Genomic DNA, 20,980 nt, shown 5'->3' with positions numbered 1-20,980 from the left:
AAGACATTCTGCCCAACCCCAGAGTTCAGCAAAATACAAACCTCTCTCTTCTTTGGGAATTGTGTATACGTGTGTGTGTGTGTGTGTGTGTGTGTGTGTGTGTGTGTGTGTGTGCGTATGCACTTGTTTGCATGTGCAGTGCACATGTATGCATGGTTCATGTGAGAACTTCTGCATGTTTGTGGAAGTAGAAGGTTCATGCCAATTGTCTCCCTCAATTGCTCTACACTTTATGTATTTGAGGATAAGCCTTTCACTTGAACCCAGGGCTCACCAATTTTACTAGTTTAGCTAAGCCAGCTTGCTTTGGAGAGTGTCTGTCTCTACTTCCCCAGACCTGGGATTACAGACATTTAGAGATTGTGTAAGTGCTGGGGGTCCAAATTCCAGCACTCACACAAATGCCTTCCCCCATTGAGCTGGGTCCTCAGCCCAGAGCCTCACTTTAAGCCTCATTTAGAGTGTGATGTCTCCCTGAAGACAACATTAGAAAGAAACAGGACCGTGCAATTGGAGGAAGAGTAGCAATAGACATGGAGGGGGGTCTCTCCATAGATTTCAAAAGGTCTAACACGAAAATAATCACGTTTGCCCCACATACAAGATAGAAATAAAGGGGGATAGGTTTGCAAAACTGCAAATAGGAACAAATGTTAACACCACTAAAGGAAGAGATTTCTCACCATAATACATATAATGGGTTTCTTGCCATGAGAGGGCAGTCGTGAGTTTCTTGAGATAAGGGTTTGCAGCAAAACTACGCAGGAAAGATAGCCCAATTCTCTTTCCTAGGGATACCTGTGTTTCTTGCCATCTACAAACCAAGTCTTCCTTTGTAAAATGGAGTTGTTTTCATATTTATTTAGTGTGATTATAAACAATGGGAGAGAAAATACATAGGAAAGTCTTCCAGAAGAGATTCTAGCTGACCCTATTTGGCACAGTATTGAAAAGGACTTTTTTTTTTTAATCTGGGGAAGAAGATAGGTACGTCTAACAGCTCTGCAGGCCTGTGACTCTGGATCCCCACTCTACACAAGCCAGACGTCTCATGGGGATTCTCTGCTCACTCTGCACTTGCTATTCTACACCTGCAGGACAGTGCAGAACTCTCTGGCATCCTCTTTCAATGTAGATGCTAAGTTCTGCCAAGCCTGTCTCTCCAGGAAGGTTCACTCAGTCCAAGCCATGGAGAGAGGCATGGGGGCTCTAAAATGCCAATGCAATCTGATGGAGAAAAATGACTTACATCTGAAGGGTGAGGGGGACCATGGTACCTACTGACATATAGAGCATTCCTTTCCACCCTCCAGGCTCAGATTCTTTCAACTAAAATCCTCACTGTAAGATAACCCACTTCTTGTACAACTTGTACAAGCCTAAAGCTACTCAAGTCTCTGGGTGTAGAAGCGAGGACATGCCTGGAGAAATCTGGATGCACAGTGTTACATTAGACAGAGGCAGTACAGTCTTCTGAGCAGAAATAATCATTTTCCACTATAGGAACAGAGCCAAGAATGCATGTGTCAGGGCCTTTCTTGGTGTAAATTATTTGCTTAAAATAATGGGCTTTGTTATGACATCTTCTATGTGTAGACACTGAGTCTTATTTCCCACCCCTTCACTCTCCTATCCACACCTCCTCTAAAAACCTTTCCCCAAACAACCCCCTTTCTATTTTTAAGTCTTTAAAATCTAGAGCCTCCTCCTGAAAGAAAACATGCGATGTTTTGTCTTTCTGAGAACAGCTTATTTTAATACAATCATCCCATTTCCATTCATTTTCCTGAAAGTGACCTGATTCCACACCTCTTTATAGCCAATGATACTGTGTGTATTGCCTTCATTACTTTTCTAGATACTGTGACAAAAAGCAACTTAAAGGGTTTATTTTAGCTTACAGTTCAAAGTGAGATGGACAGCCATGAAGAAAAGCCTAGAATCAAGAGCCTAAGATAGCTGTCACATTCTCAGTGAACCCACAGTACTACACGGAGAGCTTCGAATCCCTCATGCTTGGGTCTCACTCTTTTTAACTCAGTCCAGGATGCCATCCCATAGAATGATACTGCCCACGTTTAGGGTAGGTCTCCCATCTCTATTGACCTGGCCCAGAAGCTCCCTCCCAGACATATCCAGCTTTGTCTCCTTGGTAATTCTAGATCCTGTCAAGTTGTCAATTGATACAGCCCATCACAAGTCTATACCTTGTCAATCTGAAAGGCAGACACATTACTTTAAAGCCATACTCTTTCACCCTAGTCCCATAGGCTCGTTTCCTTTAACCATTGGTCTGTGAATGGGCTCCTATTAAGGCTGTTAAGTTCTACCTGTTCTATCTGGCATGCGAACAGGAGGCAATTCACAGGCAGCCAAGAGAAGACCCCGTTGGGCACTCAGAGTGGTGGTTATACCTCAACTGATTGTCACATCCACCTGCCTCATGCAGTTGGATAGATTTTGCAAAGCCACTTCCTGGACATTACATTTGCTCCCTCACAAATGGTCGCCAGTGGGTTTTGATTTGGGTTTAAAAGAACCAAATAAGAAAAAAGATTAAAATGCTTACTCTTTGTCTGGCATTTTATCCAGTGGCCTCATATTTGAGGGAAAAGGTTTTGATTAGTGTGTTCACAGTGTAGTCACAGAACGTGATCTCTTCATGTTACATAGTAAAGGGAGGGGAATATATCAGATAAATATCACATTCACCAAGGTCTGTAGAGTCACCAGTGTTGATGTGAAGCTTGGACTTTCTTCCCTAATTATGTGACTCGTATTTTGACAGATTAAGGAACCAGGTCTCTGAGTTTACTACTTTATGTCCCCTTCTCCTGTTTTTGTGTTATTAAGCCATGTCTACTGTATGTGCATGACATTCAGCCCCACCAAGATGGTACAAATCACATCACTAACTTTGGTCATCACAGTCAAAGTGTCTTGACTTGAGGTCCTGGAATTTCAGAACTTTGTAGGTTGAGCAGATAATGATGACTCTTCTCCTCTTCTCCTCCTTCTCCCCTCCTTCTCTTCTCCTCCTCTCTCCATTTTTCTCCTCTTCTCCCTCTTCTTCCTCCTACCCCTCTTCCCTCCTCATCCTCTTCCCCTTCCCCTCCTCTCCTCTTTCTTTCCCTTCCTTCCTCCTCCCCCTCTTTTCCCTCCATTCTTTCTCCCTCTTCCCTCCTGTTCATCTTCCCTTTCCATCTCCCCACTCCTCTCCTCTTTCCCTCTTCTCTTGTCCTTCTCTCCCTTTTCCTTCTCATTCCTTCCTCCTCCTCCTCCTCCTCCTCCTCCTCCTCCTCCTCCTCCTCTCTTTGTTTTCCCATTGATGGAATTTAGCACAAGTAGGATCAATCAGACATAGTTGTAAGATCCAAGAAATCTTTGATGAGTCTCTGGAGATGACACACTGTCAACATAACACTCACTCCAAACAGGGTGCTGAGGGTACCAGGATTCAGGACACACTTCTACCAATGCAATCATGGTTTATGAGAGCCCTGCTGTGTCACAGAGCTGTGGTTTTAGATAAGCCAGTACAGACACATTTCTGTCTTGGGAATGCAGGCAATTATAACCACAATACCAAAAGATGCCTTTCAAACCAGCAACATTGTTAGTATAATCATTTAGTAAACAAAAGGAACTCTTCAAAGTCCCAGGCTTTCATAACCGGATATTATTAAATATGAATCCCAAAAGGACAAGTTCATAGAAGAACGAACAAAGTATCCTATTAAAAATAGTAATTTGCTGACAGATTCAGCACACAGATGATGCACAGTCTGCAAGCCAATCTGCCTTTGTTGTTAGCGAGCTCTTCAGTGAAAAGTTTAGAAATATTCTTTTCATAACTTTGAAAATATTAAAACAGCTCATCCATTTCTTTTATTACTCCAAAATAAAAGTGACTCCATCCAAACTCCTTTTAATTCCTGTAAAGCTGTACTTGGGATCCTAGCAAGAGTGTCACTGAGCGAAGTCTTCTCCAGGTTCCTATCTTCCCCAAGGAAAGAGTTCAGCTGAGAGACACAGGAAGTCAAGGAAGTTTATTAGCAAAACAAAGCAGATACCCCAAAAAGAAATCAGAGTGGACTGCCCCAAGGGAGGGGGTGGTAACACAGTGGGTTGTGCACTATGGATTATTATGACCAAGGTGGTGGCATATTCCTGAGGGAAAAATGAGCCTTTCCTCTCCCATATCATGGTGGACTACATCTCCCTCTTAGGGTTACTTCTTCCCATGACTATCTAGAAAAGCACACAAGGAATGAGGGTCAAAATCATGATGTAAATGATTTGATAATGAAGCCAAGATCTTTTGAGGTGTAGACCCTTTATTAGTGGGTATGTAGGAATTGGGAAGGTGTTCTAGTGTATGAGTCCCTGATACAGCAAATAGAACTCAACTTTGGCCTCAAGAATGTTTACCCACTGTCTTAGTTAGGGTTTCTATTGCTGTGAAGAGACACCATAACCATGGCAACTCTTATAATGACCAACATTTAATTGGGGTGGCTCACTTACAGTTTCAGAGGTCATCATGGTGACTCTTATAAAGAACAACATTTAATCTGGATGGCTTGCTTACAGTTTCAGAGGTCATCACGGTGGGGAACATGATGGCAGGCAGGCAGATATGGTGCTGGAGCTGAGAAGCCCTACATCTGGACTCAGAGGCAACAGGAAGTCAACTGACTGTCACACTGAGGGAAGCTTGAGAAACAGACCTCAAAGCCCGCCCCCACAGTGACACACTTCCTCCAACAAGGCCACACCTCCTAATAGTGCCACTTCCTTTGGGGGCCATTTTCTTTCAAACCACAAGTACAAAAGGGCATTTGACTCTAAGGAGACACAGCTTCAAGCTCTATCTGTCATTTCCTTGGTCCTACTTTACTCCTTGCCTACCCAGGACTCACAGCTACCAAGATGAAGATGCAGGGCTTGGGAGAAGGCTCAGTGAGTGAAAGTACTTGTCATGCAAACATCAGGTCCTGGGTTGAATCACCAGAACCTACATGAGAGTCAGACAAAATGACAGCACAAGTATCCGTAATCCCTGCACTCTTGCTGGAAGAGAAGAGAGAGCTGGGAGGATGAGAATGAGCCTGGTGCACACCATAAAAACAAGTACTGTCTCAAAACAGGTTGGAAGGCAAGGATCTACAGCTGATACTGTCCTCTGACCTTCACATACAGGATGTGGATCACACATGACTGCATTCACATGCATGAACTCTCTCACACACACATATATGAATATACATACAATGCACACACATACATACACTCATGCCCATATTCCTACATATCAATAAATACACACACACACACACACACACACACACACACACACACACACACGAAACTGAAGCTGTGGATTTCTTTCTTACTTTATATCTAACTTCTCGCCTAACTGATTTCATGCCATTTGTGAAATATGGACTCATAATGTGATAAAGGCTATAGTAGGGCAGGGCTATCTCTTTCTTTAGTAAGTTCTTTTGACAAAGGGATGAGGCAGATCCTGTGCCTTAGTTAGGTTTCTATTGCTGTCATAAAGACCATGACTAAAAGCAACTCAAGGAGGAAAGAGTTTGATTCAGCTTAGAACTCTCAGCTCACACTATCTCTAAGGCAAATCAGGGCAAGTCCTGGGGGCAGCAGCTGAAGCAGAGGCCATGCAGGAACACTGCTTAGTGCTTACTGGCTTGCTCTGCGTGGCTTGTTCATCCTGCTTTCTTGTAGATCCTAGAGCCACCTACCGGAGTGGCACCATCCACAGTGATTGCTTTCATCAATCATCGATCAAGAAAATGACCTACACCAGTGGTCCTCAGCCTCCCTAATGTTGTGACCTTTTAATACAGTTCTTCATGTTATGTTGACCCCAACCATGTAATTATTTTCATTGCTACTTCATAACTGTAATTTTGCTACTGTTACTAATCATACTATAAATATCTGTGTTTCCCAATGGTCTTAGGTGACCCCTGTGAAAGGATTGATCGACCCCACAAAGGGGTCTCAACCTACAGGTTGAGAACCATTGCCCTACAGCCTTGCCTACAAGCCAAGCCTATGGGGGCCATTTTTTTCAACTGAGATTCCCTCTTTCCAGATGACTTTAGCTTGGGTCAAGTTGACATAAAAACTAGCCAGTACAGCCTGTCTGTGAGTCCAGCATCCTTGCTATGTATGTTGGTAGAGGAACCAAGACTGCTAAGCTGAAAAGGGAGCTTATTGGTATGAATAACAATGATCTTATTGGTTGTAATTTCCTACAGAAGTTCTGTCTCACTTGGTCTAAATGGAATGATAGTCTAGAGTCTGGTCTGGAAGGGAAGAGCCAGTATTTTAGTTGTAGAACCACTTGAAGCTGAATGCTGAGTTCTGAAAGAGATAAACTAGCTTGACCCAGCAATTGCTACTTTGGTCTATTTACTCCTATATTTTTTGTCCAAGACCCAGGAGCAGCTCAGCTACTGAAGACAGAAAACTCATCAGAGATGTCCATACCCTGTTTGATGGACCCATGAAGGCCTACCCAAAGGGACATTAGCATAAGAGACTGAATGTTCCAATGTCCTGAGTCACTCTCTTCTCCAACAAAGGCAGAAGAGCCATCTGTGGCATTGTCATGATGAACTGACTCTCAGCAGGTTCAGCTCATGCTCACATCCGTAAATCCGAAACCTATGTAGATGGCCAGTCTCTCTTGTCAGACACAGCTTTGTAACCTCTGCCCTCTGCACTCTCCCTCCTCTGTTGCTACCCAAATCCCCTTTTTATTCACCCCCCAGAACTTTCACTTCTCTTCTTGGACTGATGTTGGATACCTGAAAACCACCAGATGTCCATACAGTTTGCCAGAGACACTTTATAAACTTTGTATGTTATGTGTACAGGTCATGAGCAGATAAGCTACAATGCCATCCTGGAGTACCCAGGGAAATATGGAGTCCAATGATGGGGTTACTATCCCAGTAAAGGAAGGCTGGGATCAGGTAATCTGTCCTCTCTTTGGCAGAGAGCTAGAAGGGGTGCAGTCCTGACATAAGGATCAGTCCCTTGTCCAGAGCAACTGAAGTTGAGAGAACCAGGTCCTTCCTGGGAGTCAAGGTCCTGGGATGTAGCATCTACATTTAGTTGTTTATTTGTGTGTTCCATTCTCCTCTTCTAGTAACTCCCCCAACCCAACATAAAATGATCAGACAAAGGGGCCTTGGACTGACATTTTTCAGATTGCATAAAACTCTGTATTTTACAATAAGATTGGGTTGACCTTAATTTCACTCCACACAGAAACTAATCCAAGGACAACAGTATAAAAATTAAAGGAAATCTGCACACAGGAACAGATCAGCTAACCAGGTCCAGTTCACAGCTTCTAATTTGACAATCACTGTCCCTAAAAGTTATAAAGGTCTGAACACAAGGGACCTTCATCCATTTGCCCATGTTCCAGGAAGAGACACAGTTGGAGGATGGGGTTAAAATTTAAATTCCCATTCTAGGATCAGACCTCTTCGTCACTCAGCTTGTGTTTCTGCCAAGCTGTACTACAAAGGAAGAGAGACTCGATTGTGTATATGAGTGTGTGTGTGTGTGTGTGTATGTGTGTGTGTGTGTGTGTGTGTGTGTGTGTGTGTGATGTTGTCTTGTCTTGTTAAGGGACTAAGGTATGGTTTTGGCTGAGTCTTTAAAGATGCACTCCATAGGGTGAATCTAAGGGATAAATATTTTCCCCCAAAGAAAGACAGGACCTATACAAGGAAAGGAGGGACCCACAGCCTTCGCTAGCCATGGCCTTTAAGCAGGACATCTCTACCCCATAGAGTTCAGATTAAGCAGGCCCAATCACACACACACCACCCTAGACAACCTATGAGGAGGGGACCAGGGCTAGAATGTAGCCCCAGGACTGGGTATCTTCAGATCTTGTGACTGTCATAAAAAACAAATCAATATCATGGACAAACTCCCTAGAGTTTGTCAGAGATTAGACAGAGAACAAGGCTTCATGGATTCCCCTTAATGTGCATGGTGGCAATAGCAATGTAGTATATCAGATATCTGACTCAGTGTGGAATGAGGGAGGGCTGAGTCCAACTGTCTGGGCTCTTGAAGATTCAGGAAGGACTTGATCTCTTGCATCACTCCCACCCCTACCTAAATACCCAAGTCTTCTACATGAGCAAGTACAATGATATATATTCATGAAGATGTCATATTACAGTTCATTATTTTATAAGCTAACTAAAAAGTTTACAAAACTCATAAGGTCCATATATAGTAAGAATGTTTTAAATAACCAAACACCGTATCACAGAAACAATAAAGGCCAGAAGAGTATGCAGCAATAAATAGCTCTGAAATATGAAGAGAAAAATGAGAAAAAAATAACAGTTTACAGTTCTGAGAAGCTCAGTGAATCCCAGACATGAGTTACAAAGAAAACCACACCTAAGAACATGTAGGTCTGGGGAGCAGAGAGGGACAGACCTTCCAAAAGCAGCAGAGAAACAGTGATGCCATGCTGCCTCTATTGCTGATGAGAGCTAAGTCATCACCAGAAGCAAAAGAGACTGGAGACGTGGAACCAGCTCCCAAAGTTCTCTTCCAAAGAGAACTCTGAGCAGAACACCATATCCAACGAAAACAGCCATTGGGTAGAAGGCAAGAGAGGCACGTTTCAAGTTCAGTAGAATCTATGGTCATTCACAGCCAGCAGATCTGCTCTTTGAGAAACTTAAAGCATCATATTTAGATTGAGGAAAATGTTTGACAGGTTGACAGCCAGGACTCCAGAAACAAATGCAGAGCTCTATAAATTATAGAGATGGTAAATGATGAAAATTCACATCATTCCCTCAGCTGTTAGAGACATGTGGCAGCTTAAGGAAGTGTCTAACACTTGAGTGCTGCCCTCAGTGCTGTGTCCTAGGTATCAAGGAAACTGTCATGTTGATATCTCTAGTATTTTACAAGGATTGATAAAGAAAAACATTAGGGAGATTACGTAGGTTTGAAATGCATATTGGATGACTACCAGAAATATGTTCATGGCAGACAGCCCGAACAAATGGCAACAAAGAACAAAATTAGCTCAGCTTACAACCAATGGATCAGCAGGACATTAAGCAAAAATGGGCTGAATGTTCCCATTAAAGGTCAGAGATTATCAGACTGACTACAAAAAGTAAAAACCAATTACGTTGTGTCTATATCCAATGCCATTTAAAGACAAAAGTAATCTAAAATAAAAGGATGAAGTCTGGGAACCCCAACTGATACACATGCAATAAAAACACAAACCAGAGTTACTAAATGAACACAAATAAAACAGGATTTAAATCAAGGGATACAAGAAATAATTATAAATATTTCATCATGCTAGAACTGCTGGCTTTTCAGGAAGATGAATTATAAATGCATGTGACTATTTTAAAAGCTTTAAAAACATACTGGGCAAAAATGACAGGCCTAAGAGAGAAATAGACCAATACACAACACCCATCAACCACTTGCATATGCCTTTCTGTGTAAACCACAGGGCAACCAAATAAAAGCATCTGGAAGAACACAGGACATGAGCACCATCACTGGTAGACCTCTGCACCCATCTACTACAGGGTACAAATTCTTTTCAAATTTAAGACAGACTTCACCAAAGTTTCAAAAAAGGCTAGTAAGATTTCTCAGTGCGTGAAGATGATTGCCACTAAGTCTAATGACCTGCATTCAATCCCTGGGTCCCACATGGTAGAAAGAGTGAAATGACCTTCTCAAGTCCTCATCTGACCTCCATCTTCATACCTCCCACACATACAAAATAAATAAATGCAATTTTTAAATTTTTTTAAGTTTCAAAAAATTTCTATATCAATGAATGTATACTCCGTCCAGAATGGAATTGGACTAGAATCAACAGCTTGCTGTATAAAAGCTCACTGTATCTGGAAAAACAGGGCAAAATAACCCAGGATTCCAAAGAAACTGTAGAGAAATGAAAACACATCTGTTTGAAACGTGGTGAAGATAGCCCAAACAGTGGTTAGTGAGAAGCACATTATCTGAAAGTATTATACCAAAACTAATCAATGGTATTAGCTCCAGCCTCAGAAACAATGGTAATGTAAACAAATTAAACCAACACACACACACACACACACACACACACACACACACACACACACACACACGAACACAAAGGATCGGATATAAATGGAACAAAAAAACCATACAGTAGTTTAGAAAACAAAACACAAATCTGTTTTGTAGCATGAATCTTAAAGATTGTCATTAATAAAAACAATCCTGAAGCCAGGTATTGGGGTGAATGCTGGAAGATCAGAGAAACAGAACAAGCCACAGTCACCTCACCTCACCAATTCCTCAGCTGATCCTGTTTCTGCAGACTGGAAGCCTCTGAGTCCTCATCCAAATGGATCTCAGCTGAAGCTTTCAGGACCTTTCTCAAAGGCCTGAAAGCTTAACCAGCTAATTCCTGGTTTTCACGCCTTATATACCTTTCTGTTTTCTGCCATCACTTCCTGGGATTAAAGGCTCACGTAGCCATGCCTGGCTATTTCCAGTGTGGCTTTGAACTCACAGAGATCCAGGCGGATCTCTGCCTCTGGAATGCTAGGATTAAAGGCGTATGTGCCACCATTTTCTGGCCTCTATATCTAGTAGCTGTTCTGTCTGTTCTGAAAGGAAAATTGAGACTTCATCAATTAGCAGGAATAGACCCATCAGTAATTGTCACACCTTTAACTAAGGAGGACATTGAAAAATTATGGACAGAAAGTGAACCTTGGCAAAGAACTTGCAGTAATTTTTGGGGAGAAATTAACAGCAAATATTCCAAAAGCGATAGATAGAATTGATCTTATAAAGAGAGCTGATTGGATTTTGCCTTGAATTGTATGAGAAAAACCCACATCTGGAGTTCTTACATTTTATACAGATGCACACAAGCAAGGAAAGGCAGGTTACAAATCAGAAAACTTAAGTAACATGGTTCAAAGTCCTTATAATTCAGTTCAAAAATCAGAATTGTATGCTATTCTGTTGGTATTAATGAATTTTTCAGAACCTCTCAATATAATTACTGACTCTCAGTATGCTGAAAGAGTGGTATTACATATTGAAACTGAAGAATGTATCCCTGATGAGTCAGAATTAACTTCACTATTTATTCAGTTACAAGATACAATCAGGAAAAGGAGTCATCCTTTATTTATAACTAAAATCTGATGCCATATGGGTCTGCCAGGCCCTCTAGCACAAGGTAATGATGAAACTGATAAATTATTGATAGGAAATGTGCTGGAGGCCTCAGAATTTCATAAAAAACATCATGTCAATAGTAAAGGTTTAAAAAAGGATTTTTCCATAACCTGGCAACAAGCCAAGGAAATTGTAAGGAAATGTCCTACTTGTTCCTTTTACAATCAGATGCCATTACCAGCAGGATACAACCCAAAGGGTACTGAGAGGAATGAAATCTGGCAGATGGATGTGTTTCTCTTTGCAGAATTTGCAAAATTGAAATATGTACACCATACCACTGATACTTCTTCAGGATTTCAATGGGCAACTGCTTTGAGTTCTGAAAAAGCTGATTCTGTAATCACTCATTTGCTAGAAGTTATGGCCATCATGGGTATACCTGCACAAATCAAAACTGACAATGCTCCAGCATATGTCTCTGTTAATATGAAACAGTTTTTTGCTTATTACAATATAAAACATATTACAGATATACCACATAATCCTACAGGCCAAGCAGTTATAGAAAGATCAAACAAAACTCTAAAGGATATGCTAAATAAACAGAAAGGGGTAACATAAACCCCCAGAAATAGATTGTTCTATTACTTTTGAATTTTCTCAATGCTAATCAGAAAGGAACAGCAGCTGCAGAGAGACATTGGATAATAGAAAAAAACTACAGAATTAAATCAGCCTATATACTTTAAGAATGTGCTGACCTCAGAATGGAAACCAGGATATGTGTTACGTTGGGGATGAGATTTTGCTTTTGTTTCTACAGGAGAAAATAAGCTGTGGATACCATCAAAATTGATAAAGGTTCAATTTGAAAAAGAGAGACCTCTTAATTAGAAGAGATGATAGTTCACCAACCACATAACCATCCAATTTAAACTAACTTAGACCATTAACACATGCCTTTTCATTTAATTAGACATAACTTACCAAAAGGGAACCTCCCCAAAATTAGTCTTGGGGAAAGGTTTTTGTTTTTGTCTTTTAGGAGAATGAAGGCTAAGGAATCTGAAGAATATTGGACAAATGAGACATCTGAAGAAAAAGGACAAATCATCTAGAAAAAAATGTCCCAAGAAAAAGAGTAAAATTGCCTATTGGTATATCATCTATAAAATTTCATAAGTCTTCCTAAATGTTTGTTTCTGCTCTTCTCTAAAGACATTTAACACCATTGGTCTTCTTGTAGTCCCAGTTCAATTAAAATTTAAAGCTGGCTTTGGAGTTGGAGAATGGCTCTCTCCTTCTTTAAACTCAAGCATGTTGTTAAAAGGAAAATGCAAACTTCCTGTATCATGCCAGAAGAAATAGCCATCTTCTGATATGGAAGAGGAGAAAAACCAAATTAATTAAGGGACTATTCTATTACTAATAATCTCAATTCTTTGATTCTATTCTGATTCTTTAAACTTTTCTTAAAGTATGAATTTTATATCAAAATTTACAAGATTAATATATATATACATTTTAAACTTTGTTAAGATATTAATGATCATATAGAATACTAACTAATTCTAAAAAAAAAAAAAAGGCTTCAATTAGCTGCCTATACATGTCTTTGTGTTCGAGTCCCTTATCAGTTTTCTGCAGGAAATCACGGCCAGGCCTAACATCAACTGAAGTCTCCAGGAAGAAGATGGGGCCCAACAACAACAATAATTCCACATGGACAATAATAATACCACTAAGCTGACAAACATCATCTACAAATCAGCATTGGACTACAAAGTGCTCAGAGCAATTTTGAGGGCTAACTGAGATGATCCAGTTTCAAAGACTGCTTGAATAAGGACTTGAGATAAACCCTGAACTTTGGCATTATACACAGACTGGACAACAAAGGATATAGCTACCTTTCCTAGACTTTGACAGTTAACCCAAAATTTTTCTTTTCAAAATAAAGATACCTTCGCCCATATCCAGCAAGAAGCAATTTTAAGAATACGATGCCCACATTCCCAAAGAGGTGGTGTGGGCCAGGTAGTTTTTTGGTCTTTTAATGGGCTTTGGGTCTGGGATAATTTTCATTGTTTAGGAGGGTTGGTTACAAGTTGTTGTTAAGGGTTAGAAAAAGGGCTAAGCAAAGGAGATTAGATTTAAGGTTCTTGTTTTTAAAAAAAAGATACATAGAAATGATAGAAGAGAGGGTAGATTATTGAATCTACTCAGAAAAATAAAGGGAAGATATAGATATGATACAGATAAAAAGATAGATTATTGAATCTACTTTTAAAAGACAATTACTAGTTTTAAATACTTTACATTGGATTGGATTTTTTATATTGTATACAAATTATATATATTGAGATTGATATTGTTAGAAAATGCTATACGTATATTTCTAATCTTGTTCAAGATATTGTACTTATACAGTTCATTTAACAATGTAATGCAATTTGCTGAACCTTGAATCTTATTATTACAAACTATTAGGATAAAAAGAAATGAAAGTTAGTAGTTAGACATTACAATAGAACTTGTAGTCAAATTAAGTATGTTTTCAAGATTGAGCAGATATATTTTAGATAGACAGGTCATCTTCAAACCCTTCAAAGATCTACAGAATATGGCATTTAAAAAGTTTTAATAACTTAGAAAATTTTTCTTTTCTATGAGACATGTCGGCTCCTGGCAGTACCAATCTACTTCAGAGAAAATATGGGCATTGAAGAAACTGCATATGGAGTTAACTTTCATTGTGGCAAAAGTTAGCCACTGAACAACAAAGTATCCTCGAATCTCCTGCTGACAAACAAGACAGACAAGACATGAAACAAAGGACTACCGATTCTTGCCAAAACAAGTGTGGTTGTGGCTTTAACAAAAGGCATCTTCTGGGGCCAGGACAACATGGCACCATCCCTGAAGTGGCCTTTGCAATCTGAAAAAGGTACAATGCCCTTTTCTTCAAAGGCAGCTGAACAGGCAGTGGGTTGATGGCTTCTGATGTACAGTGGAACAGCAGCTGAAACAGTTTTTCTTGAAGAGTAACTAAGCTCACACCTCTCAATAGTAGACTGGCATTTAATAGAGGGATGTGGAGAAGAACAGGATGCCAAGATGAAGCCACACACATACACAGTCAAGAAGAATGGACAGCTGAATTTTAAAAAATCAACAATTTCCAGAGTTTAAAATCCTGAATCATGACATGACACTAGTGGAATTCAGGTGTTTCTGGTACATGGACTGCTCTCACCAAATGTGAGGTCGAACTGTTAATCTTGTGTACATCCTACTTCACAAATGAGTTTGTGAAATACACTAAGCCTATAGGCTGAAGATGATGCCCCAACACTGCGGAGAAACCTCAGGTGACTGTCCAGGCAGCTGGCTGTTTCTGTCAACTCACATTTTTTTTTTTTTTTTGGAAGCTGCTTGCGTGCACTTCCTGTTTTTATTTTTGTTAAGTAATATTTCCTTCTGGGGTCTCTGAGGGAGTTGAAGATTAGATAGTTATAGTTAAAGTTTAGATAGTTATAGTTTTCCTTGTTAAGAATTTGAGAAAAGAAACTCACTAAAGAGTAAGTGGCCGGGTGGTGGTGGCGCACACCTTTAATCCCAGTACTCGGAAGGCAGAGCCAGGCGGATCTCTGTGAGTTCGAGGCCAGCCTAGTCTACAGAGCAAGATCCAGGAAAGGCACAAAGCTACACAGAGAAACCCTGTCTCAAAAAAACCAAAAAAAAAAAAAAAAAAAGAAAGAAAGAAAGAAAAAAAGAGTAAGTGTATAAATTTGAAAGACGTCATAAGATAGTTCTGTTAGTAATATAAGTTAGGATAGAAAGTGAATCAGGTACATTTTGGACTTACCAAAATAGGATAGATAATGGAATTATTTTCTCTGAATTTGTCAAATGCAAATGGACTAGACATTGTTTAGGTATTTATTGCTTGTATATATAGTATGCAGTTATTGTACTTTTTTATATAGTTTTTCTTATATTAGTTATAACTTTTTCCTTTTTTCTTTTTATTAAAATAGAAAGGGGGAGTATGGTGATATTTTATTTGTACTGAACTGTGATTTTATTTGTATGTTAATAAATAAAGTTGTCTGGGGGTCAGAGCTAATAGCAAGCCATAGCAGAAGCCGGGCGGTGGTGGCACACACCTTTAATCCCGATCACATGACAGGTGTTCAAGGACACCACCAGCATGGAGACACACGCCTTTAATCTCAATACCAACCATAGAGACCTAGAGGTCTGTATAGACAGGCGGTGACGAGGAGGTCATGTGGTTGGGTTTACAACCAATAAGAAGGCAGAACAGAAAGTCAATAAAAAGACAGACACACAGGAAGTAGGCCTCTTTCGGAGGGGAAGGACGACAGTGGCAATGAAGGGTAAGAAAGGGTTTTTAGTATCAGCTCTTAGTTACTGCTCTGACCTCTTGGGCTTTTAACTCTGCATTTGGCTCTGTGTTTCTTATTTAATAAGACTGTTACATCTACACTGTTTTTATTTTGTTTGTTCAATGACAGGGTCTTGTATAGACCAGGCTAGCCTCACAATAGTTGTGTAGCTGAGGCTGGCTTTGAACTCCTGATCCTCATGTCTCTACCTCCCACGTGGTGAGATTACAGCCATGTGCCACCATGCCTAGTTTCAAAGCAGAATTTTAAAAGATGAATGAAATTGAGCAAACCCTTCTGAAATGTTATTATTCGGGTGGGGGAGGGGTTATCCACTGTCTGGTTTATTCTAGTGAATGGTCCCATATATATGTACACACGGGCAGCATTAATGGATTTAGTGAATCATTAAAAACAAAGAAAATGTCATGAAGTTAGGAAGGGATATGTGGAATTGAACCTAGAGAGAGTTGGAAGGAAGAAAACTGGAGTGGACATGATCATGGTTCATAGTATTCATGCATGAAATTCTCAAATAATAATCAAAAATATTTTTAAAGATGTATTTTTTCCTTTATTTTAAATTTAACTTCTTTATCGACTCTTTGGGAGTTTCACATCATGCACCCCAATTCTGGTCACCTCCTGGTCTCCCTATGTCACACCCCTGCTGTGTCCCCCCACAAAAGAAAATAAGAAGTAAACAAGCAAACAAAAGCAAAACAAACAAAAAAACTCTCAAAAAACCGAAACAAAACAAAAACAACAGAAAAACCTCTCTGCTTCTCCTTCTTTCCCGCCTCTCCAGTACCTCTTCATCCATCCTGGTGGCATTGGGGGCTTCAGTGTGTCATATAGTACACCCCTTTGTCCCATCAGCTTTACTGGCAAATGTTCATTACAATGAGTCACTGGTCTGGTTCAGGGCCTCTGGTTTCTGGTACACCATCATCTCTGGGTCCTCACCAGAACTCCTCTAGGATATTCAGTGGTCACCCCAAGTCAAAGATGTATTTTTTAAAACCTAATGTCACATATGCCATGGAGAGGACCCTGTGGCAGGGAGCTGTGGGCTCTCCAGGAAATGAGGCTAGCTGCTGGCTGACAGCTAGTAGAGGCTCAGCCTTGCAGCCTCAGGGACAACACTCTACCAACCATCACCTAAGCTTAGAAGAGACTTAAGGGACTCAGGAGGCTGCATCCCTCTGATACCTGGTGAGAGCCTGCTGAGAAGGCACTCCAGTTAAGCCCACTTAAGCTCTGACCCACAGGATAAGAAGCATTGTTCCAGGCCTTTACAACTGTGACTTGTGCCTTGTCACACAGGATATTAGAAAGTGACTACAGCCAGCAGACACAACCAGCTTGATTGATCTGTGCTCAACTCATCATGTCTCAAACACTCCTCCTTTGGTTGAGGAGGGATGTTGTTCCTCACTCTGTACCCCTCCTTTAGAGTCCTGTATTTCCTGGCATTTGTTGCAGATATCTTTATATACATCATGATAAAATTGTTGGTGTAAGCCAGTGAGTGTCCTTCCATCATAATGGCAAAAACAGGATCCCAGATCCCAGTGTTTTCTTTTCAATTGCCTCACGGGAGATCTTTTTGTTATATCTCAGTTTAAATCACTTTAATGAACTGAAGGGGGAAGTTACTATTTGGAGGTAGATTTATGTTACTGTGTCTCCCCAAAAATACTGACAGGCTACAGTATCCTTTAGAGTACAGGGGAAAAGCACACTAAAGACAGTGCACAGATTCACATGGGACGTTCTAAATTCCGTGGAATAAAGACCCTAGATACTGGCCTTTGGCTTCAAAGGCCACAACAATTCCTATGACATTCAATTATTTCCTCAGGATAGAACAATGAAGGCTACCAGAAATTTCCCTAATTGGAGAGAGAGAGAGAGAGAGAGAGAGAGAGAGAGAGAGAGAGAGAGAGAGTTATTCTGAAACAGTTGACATTTCACACACCAGGACACCAGCAGAATCATGAAACATATCAGCTTCAATTAAGAAGATCAATAATCCAGCACATTAAGTGTACCAGGCTATTTCTTTTAGGCCACCAACCAGCTCCCAAATAATGACACAGAGACTTATCATCAGTTTTGAATGCTCGGCCTTAGCTTAGCTCATTTCTGGTTAGTTCTTTTAACTTAAATTAACCTTTTGCCTTGGGGCTTTTTACCTTTTCTTACTTTCCTGCTGTCTCTGTGTCTGGCTGGCTGAGGACTGCCTGGCTTCTGGCCCCGGGCATCTCCCTCATTCTCTCCTCTCTTCTCCTCTCCTTCTTTCTTCTCTCTGGAACCTAGATCTCTCTCCTATTTATTCTCTCTGCCCAGTAGCCCTACCTATTCCCTCTCCTACCCAGCTATTAGCCAGTCAGCTTTTTATTAGACCCATCGGGTGCCTTAGGCAGGCAAGATGAAACAAATGCAACATAACTTTACATAGTTAAACATATGCAGCACAAACAAAAGTAACACACCTTTACACAGTTAAAATAATATTCTGCAGTGTAAGCAAATGTAACACGTCTTTGCCTAATTAAAACAGTATTCCACAACAACTAAGTGGGAAGAGGTCCTCAGAAAATGGAGTGTAAGGAAAAGTAACAGTCTCTTCTTGTCTGGCTTTTCCTGAGGAGATGTGAACAAGTCCATATTCACTCTAGATAGGGCACTAACCACAGACCAAAGAAGCCACTCCACCAGTGTCCTAGATTTACAGGAGCATGGATGTGATAGTTTGAATGAGAAATGTCCCATCACAGGCTCCTGTGTTTACGTACTTGAACCCCAGTTGTTGGCACTATTTGGAGGAGGTGTGGGACCTTTCTGAAGGGGAGCGTTAATGGAGGAAGTATACCAGTGGGCAGGGGGTGGACTTTGAGGATTTAGAGTCTCTCTCCACTTCCTTTTCTCCCCCCTCCCTCCTTAACCCTTCTCTTCCCCTGCTTCTTGTGAGTAAAAGAAATGTAAATGAAATCAGCCAGCCTCCTGCCACAATGCTTTCCTTGCCTATCGCCATGCTGTTGTGGGATATTCCTTTACACTGTGTGAAGATGTGTCACTGTGTTGGTTTAAAAGAGCTGAATGGCCAATAGCTAGGCAGGAAGAGGTTAGGCAGGACTTCTGAGGACAGAGAAGACTCCAGAGGAAGAAAAGCGAAGATGCCAGCTGGACTGAGGGAACAAGATGTGCAAGAGAAGAGGTAAAAGCCACAAGTCATGTGGCAACATGTAGATGAATAGAAATAGGTTAATTTAAGTTGTAAGAGCTAGTGGGACAAGCCTAAGCTATAGGCCGATCTTTTATAATTAATAAGTCTCCGTGTCATTTTTTTGTGAGCTGGCAGCGGAAAGAAAAATCCATCTGCATCACCCCTTCCCCGCCATAATGGACTCTATCCTTCCTAAACCTTTCTTCTCTTAGTTGCTTTGGTCATGGTCTAATCCAATGAGGGCTTCCTTCTGGAAGCACAGCTGACTCAAAGGCAGCTGAGTCACTGAGTGATGGCTCACTAAAGCTGAATCCATGAAGCTCTGTACCCAACTTGCAAGCAGTTCCACCAGAGACTCAAGTCTTCCCAGGGATTGTTCTTATTTATACAACCTTGTTTGTGTGTGTTGGGGGTGAGGGTGGGGTGACCTTGCTACTTTCTAAGCTTCCTAAGCCTTCTAAGCTTAGTGTGCTTCCTGAATCTAAGAGCCTCCTTCTAGGAGGGAACATTTCAGTTCTGAGGAAACAGCACAGGACATGGAAGAATAAGGAAGTCACTCCGTGACCACCTCCCAGCCTCACCCTCACAGTGCTTAAAAGTCCCTGTGCTACAGCATCTGATGTCACTGCCTGCAGAGGTCACATGCTGGGTTATGGATGTTAAACTGATACTTGGAACCATCTAATGAACCCAGAAAAAGAGTGAACTCCTGTGTCAGCAATGTCATGTCTTCCCTCAGTGCCTGGAAGGTATCCCAAAGGAGGCTGGGCTCACACTAGCCTGACAGTAAATCCAACCTTCCCCCGAGGGCTATGAGCTTGAACAGTGAGTACTGCAATTAACTGGGCATTCTGCTCACTCCTTAGGCATGTCTCCACATAGGACATCGTGATCACTTAAGAACAGAAGAGAAGTGGAGGCTATCCCTAAACCCAGCTGCTAGAAAATGAAGACTCAGGAGTTCAAGACAGTCTGATATTAAGAAATATGCTGCAATGATGTGTCATACATTTAAACACTTGAAACAAATCCCTGTTCAATTACATGTTTCCAGATGGTTCATTTAACAGCAAAAGTCCAAGCCCCTAAATTTCTTCAACTCTCACTCTTAAAAGGCGGTTTTTTGTTTTTTGTTTTTTGTTCTTTTTTTTTTTTTTTTTTTTGGACAATGACATATGTATTTGATTTCAACAGAAGGGTCTGAGGCAGAAATGAGAAAATTTCATCTCACATATATCATGACAATTACATCTCTGACTGGGCTATGCAATTGTTCTGCCCTGAGACCTGGAGGGACTAAACGATCTTCAAAGGTCCCAGGTACATAAATACCGACATCTTTACAGATGTATTTCAGTTTGGCTGAGCAGGGCCAGGGTTTGTGTGGGGTGGTGTGGGCAGTCTGAATTAATGTGATCCTTTTCAGGCGACTTTATTACACCATGCTTTATGCCTCAGAGGTCCACCGCAGACTGCAGTAGCTACAGCAACTTAAAGTGAGATGGCAAGAGGGAGACAGCCAATAACGTAACAGCCAGGAGAAATTCATCTAAATGGTAATGCTCCCACATCCCAGACTCCATTGGGTCTGAATTTGAAAGAACTGTAGCAAACCACAATATCAGAGAGAATGTCTGGACCAAGGGCACCCTGAGGAGGCAGCGGGGCATCTCTCACAATGGGATGGAATCCAATTAGAACCTAGCCAGAAACACACACACACACACACACACACACACACACACACACACACACACACACTTTCCTGGTATCTGTGACCATGCTTAGCAGGTACCCCTTGACTGCAGCTATATTCATGAGCAAATCTCTCCATCCACTGAAACCGATGATCTACTGGACATGGCAAATCACCAGAAGGTTAAATAATAATAATAATAAAAAAGCATAGCTTCCATAGGACTCTTAATATTTGTGATCAAATACCACCCCTCCCTTCTACCATGTTTTACTTAAAAAAAAATCCGTATGTGTCTTAGTAAGGGTTTCTATTGATATAGGAAAATGACATGACCGAAAGTAATATGGGTAGAAAAGGGCTTATTTCAGCTTACATTTCTACATCACAGTACACCAC

Source organism: Peromyscus eremicus, chromosome 8a (assembly GCF_949786415.1).
Source record: "Peromyscus eremicus chromosome 8a, PerEre_H2_v1, whole genome shotgun sequence".
NCBI lineage: Eukaryota > Metazoa > Chordata > Mammalia > Rodentia > Cricetidae > Peromyscus > Peromyscus eremicus.
The sequence above is the reverse complement of the archived record's forward strand: the minus strand, read 5'-3'. Positions refer to the sequence as shown.